At 46.0% G+C, this 4,939-nt stretch overlaps 1 long non-coding RNA gene across 1 annotated transcript; it reads left to right on the forward strand.

Moving 5' to 3' along the window:
- The first annotated feature begins 3,485 nt into the window (after positions 1 to 3,485).
- On the forward strand, positions 3,486 to 4,503 carry LOC116547423. Its single transcript, XR_004267055.1, has 3 exons — positions 3,486 to 4,029; positions 4,260 to 4,268; positions 4,491 to 4,503. It is a non-coding gene; the product is annotated as an uncharacterized LOC116547423 (long non-coding RNA).
- The last annotated feature ends 436 nt before the right edge of the window (positions 4,504 to 4,939 follow it).

Consider the following 4,939-nt stretch of genomic DNA (forward strand, 5'->3'; position numbering starts at 1 on the left):
CTTTCTTTCTTTCTTTCTTTCTTTCTTTCTTTCTTTCTTTCTTTCTTTCTTTCTTTTTTTCTTTCTTTCTTTCTTTCTTTCTTTCTTTTTCTTTCTTTCTTTCTAAGAGACAGGGCCTTGCTGTGTTGCTCAGGCTAGAGTGCAGTGGTGCATTCATGGCTCACTGCATCTTTGATCTCCTGGGCTCAAGTGATCCTCCTGCCTTAGCCTCCCAAGTAGCTGGCACTGCAGGCCTGTGACACCGTGCTTGGCTAGTTTTTTTATTTTTACTTTTTGCCTTGTTATGCTGCCAAAGCTGGTCTTAAACTCCTGACCTCCAGCGATCCTACCACTTCAGCCTCCCAAAGTGTTGGGATTACAGGCATCAGCTGCCATACCCAGCTAAAAGGCGGTTAATCAAGCTATAATTAACATCCTATAAAAGCCACCCATTTAAAGTTTATGATTCCGTGGTTTTTAGTATATTCACAGAGTTATACATCTATTACCACAGTCTTAGAACCTTTTCATCACTCCAGAAGGAAATCCTGTATCCATTAGTTGTTGCTCCCCATTTACATACCTCTGTAGCCTTTTTTTTTTTTTGAGACAAGGTTTTGCTCTATGTCTCCCAGGCTGGAGTGCATGGTGCAGTCTATTTTGGCTCTCTGCAAGCCTTGCTTTCTGGGCTCAAGCAATTCTCCTGCCTCAGCCTCCTGAGTAGCCAGGACTATGGGAGTGTGCCACCATGCCCGGCAAATCTTCTGTGTGGGGTTTTGCCGTGTTGTTCAGGCTGCTCTCAAACTCGTTAGCTCAGGTGTTCCACCTGCCTCGGCCTCTCAAGTGCTGGGATTATAGGTGTGAGCCACCTTGCCTGTCTAATTTTGCTTTTTTACTTTCTTTCTCTATACTTTTTTTTTCGGACATTTTGTATATGAATCCTCTTCAACTTATACATCCTGATAAACCCATTGTAAGCTGAAAAAATCGTAAGGCTAAAATGCATTTGAGGCTGGGTATTGTGGCTCATGCCTGTAATCCTAGCATTTTGGGAGGCTGAGGCAGGCGGATCACTTAAGGTCAGGAGTTCAAGACCAGCCTGGCCAACATGGTAATACCTCATTTCTACTAAAAAATACAAAAAAATTAGCCAGGCTTGATGGCAAGCACCTGTAATTTGAGCTATTTGGGAGGCTGAGGCAGGAGATTCGCTTGAACCCAGGAGGCAGAGGTTGCAGTGAGCCAAGATGGTGACACTGCACTCCAGCCTGGGTGACAGAGTGAGACTCCATTTCAAAAGATAAAAAAATAAAATGCATGTGATACACCTAACCTATTGAACTTTATAGCTTAGCCTAACCTACATTAAACATGCTCAGAATGCTTGTCAAAGTGTCGCTTCTACTGAATGCATGTGGCTTATGCACCATCCCACGCTGGGATGCCTCCTATGAGTGGAATCACACGATGTGTGATCTTTTGTGACTGGCCTTAACTTAGTGCGTTTTCCAGGTTCCTCCATGTTGTAGCATGGAGGCATTGAAATCCTTTACTTTTAAATTAGATTGTGTCTTTATTATTGTCTATGTATTATTTTTGTCTATTGTTTTATTATTGAGTTGTAAGAGATGTTTTATTTTATTTATTTATTTTTTTTTTGAGACGGAGTTTCGCTCTTGTTACCCAGGCTGGAGTGCAATGGCGCGATCTCGGCTCACCGCAACCTCCGCCTCCTGGGTTCAGGCAATTCTCCTGCCCCAGCCTCCTGAGTAGCTGGGATTACAGGCACGTGCCACCATGCCCAGCTAATTTTTTGTATTTTTAGTAGAGACGGGGTTTCACCATGTTGACCAGGATGGTCTCGATCTCTTGACCTCGTGATCCACCCGCCTCGGCCTCCCAAAGTGCTGGGATTACAGGCTTGAGCCACCGCGCCCGGCCAAGAGATGTTTTTATAGGTTCTGGATATAGTGACTTATCAGATACATGATTTGCAAATACAGATGGCCCCTGACTTCCCATGGTTTCACTTTACTGTGGTTCAGAAGCAATTTACATTCAGTAGAGACTGTACATGGAGGAAGAGCCAGCACCTTTGTTGCAGGCCCTGAGGTCTGGGTGCTGGGTCATTGCCCACTGACCTGCCCACGAGTTCTCAGCACTGACCTTCTCACCAGCGTCTCTGCCTCAGATCCTTGCTCTTGGCTCTGCTTTCTGTCTGGGATGGTTTTCTGGTGCTGACAGGGCCCAGGAGGTGTGGGAGCACCTGGCTCCTGTGGCACTTCACTCGCCCATGTTGTGGTCCCCCAGGTTGGCGCCATGGTGGTGCCCCTGCCCCTGCCCCTGCCGCTCTGGTTGGTAGACACATTGTCTTGCACTTGTGGGAATATATTTGTAAGATGAATGCCTTAAAGTAGAACTGCTGGGTCAAATATGTGCATGTTTTATTTTGATAGAGAATGAGCACTTGCCCTCCATAGAGATGTGTGCATGTTTTATTTTGATGGAGAATGAGAACTTGCCCTCCATAGAGATGTGTGCATGTTTTATTTTGATAGAGAATGAGAACTTGCCCTCCATAGAGATATGTGCTTCTTAGCAGTATAAGATTTTTGCCCATCGTCACCAAGTGAACCAGTCGGCATATGTTTCAGTGTTGCTCATCTGATACATGCAAAATGGTACTTAGAATTATTTAATTAGCATCTTGAAAATAAGAATGGGGGCTGAGTGTTGTGGCTCATGCCTGTGTCCAGCACTCTGGGAGCCCAAGGATCACTTGAGCCCAGGAGTTGAGGACGCCATTGTTCTCCAGCCTAGGTGACCCAGTGAGACCCTGTCTCAAAAAAAGAATGGGGCCAGGCATGGTTGCTTATGCATTAATCCCAGCACTTTGGGAGGCTAAAGCAGAATTACTTGAGACCAGGAGTTTAAGACCAGCTTGGGTAACATAAGGAGACCCCGTTTCTACAAAAATAATATAATAATGGGCATGCTGGTACATGTCTGTAGTCCTAGCTACTCGGGAGGCTCCCTTGGGTCTGGGAGTTTGAAGCTGCAGTAAGCTATAATTGCACCACAGCACTCCAGCTTGAGTGACGGTGGGGAGACCCTGGCTCGCTCTCTTTCTCTCTCTCGCTTTTTTTTTTTTTTTTTTACGGAAGGGGGGTTTTGCTCTGTCACCCAGGCTGGAGCGTAGTGGTGTGATCTGGGCTCACTGCAACCTCCGCCTCCTGGGTTCACGTGATTCTCCTGCCCCAGCCTCCTGAGTAAGCTGGGATTACAGGGGCCTGCCATCACGCCTGGCTAATTTTCATATTTTTTATTTTTATTTTTTTTAGTAGAGATGGGGTTTCACCAGGTTGGCCAGGCTGGTCTCAAGTTCCTGACCTCGTGATCTGCCCTCCTTGGCCTCAGAGTGCTGGGATTACAGGCATCAGATACCACACCTGGCCGAGACCTTGTCTCTTAAAAATAAAAAGCTTTAAAAAAAATACGAAAAAAAAGAAAAAAAGACCGGGCGTGGTCACTCACGCCCGTAACCCAAGCACTTTCGAGGCCAAGGCGGATGGATCACCTGAGGTTGGGAGTTCAAGACCAGCCTGACCAACGTGGTGAAACCCTGTCTTCAAAAAAATACAAAAAATAAAAATAAATAAAAAGATTTTACATTTCTTTCCACATGTTTAAAGAGCTGTTTGTATTTTTATTTTCTGGTGAACAGTGTGTCTGTGTCCTTTGTGACATTTCTCTGTTGCTTTTTTCCGATTGGTGTGAACAGACTCACTTCCTCAGCTCCTGCTAGGCAATATCAGCATCTCATACTCATGTCTCTCAGTCTGACCATCCAGGAACGCCTTGCTCCCTGTTGGGAATCTGCAGCTCTGATTTCCAAAATCAAAAATAATTTCTGTGTTCCTCTTTCAGGATGCCGAGGAATGTGACAGGGCTGGGAGTGTGGCCACCTGCCAGGCCGTCATGCGCGCCGTGATTGGAATTGGGATTGAGGAGGAAGATCGGAAGCACACCTGGATGGAGGATGCTGACAGTGTGAGTTGGTGGCAGGCCCTTGTCCCCATTGTGGAGTCTCTGCTTGTGGGAACGGCAGGCACCTTAACTAGTAGGCTGTTTTAAAACTTCTGCATACACTTGTTTGCATGTGGTTGCACTCATAAGGGGTACAGCTTGCTTTCTGTTAACCTCAGTTTTTTTGTGTTTGTGTTTGTGTTTTTGTTTTTGTTCTTTTGAGACAGAGTCTTGCTCTGTTGCCCAGGCTAGAGTGTAGTGGCGTGATCTTAGCTCACTGCAACCTCTGCCTCTTGGGTTTAAGGGTTTCTTCTGCCTCAGCCTCCTGAGTAGCTGGGATTACAGGCGCACGCCACCATGCCTAGCTAATTTTTATATTTTTAGTAGAGACAGGTTTTTACCATGTTGGTCAGGCTGATCTCGAATGCCTGATCTTGTGATCCACCTGCCTCGGCCTCCCAGAATGCTGACATTAGAGGTATGAGCCACCATGCCCAGCCTGTTAACCTAAGTTTAAGTGAAGAGCTCATGTTTTGAATTCTTACCGAATACACAGAGCCCAGCACATTATTCAAGGTCACACAGTAAGTGGCCAGGCCTGGGAGCTGGGTGTGGTTGGACTGCAGCTGTTTTAGCTGTTACTGCTAGGACATCTGGGCTGTCGCTGGTCCCTGGTTTCTACTGTAAATTGCATTTCAGAAAACATTTTGCATACAGAGCTTTTACCTCCTCTGAGATTATTTCCTTAGAATAGGTTTCCAGAGAAAAGATTTTAGGGCCAAAATCAGTAAAGATGTTTAAGGTTTTTTTTGTTTTTTGAGACAGTCTCACTCTGTTGCCCAGGCTGGAGTACAGTGGTGAAATCTCAGCTCACTGCAACCTCTCCCTCCCAGGTTCAAGCAGTTCTCCTGCCTCAATCTCCCGAGTAGCTGGG

The sequence above is a fragment of the Sapajus apella genome, unplaced genomic scaffold (genome assembly GCF_009761245.1).
Source record: "Sapajus apella isolate SASKATOON/1434 unplaced genomic scaffold, GSC_monkey_1.0 scaffold3079, whole genome shotgun sequence".
NCBI lineage: Eukaryota > Metazoa > Chordata > Mammalia > Primates > Cebidae > Sapajus > Sapajus apella.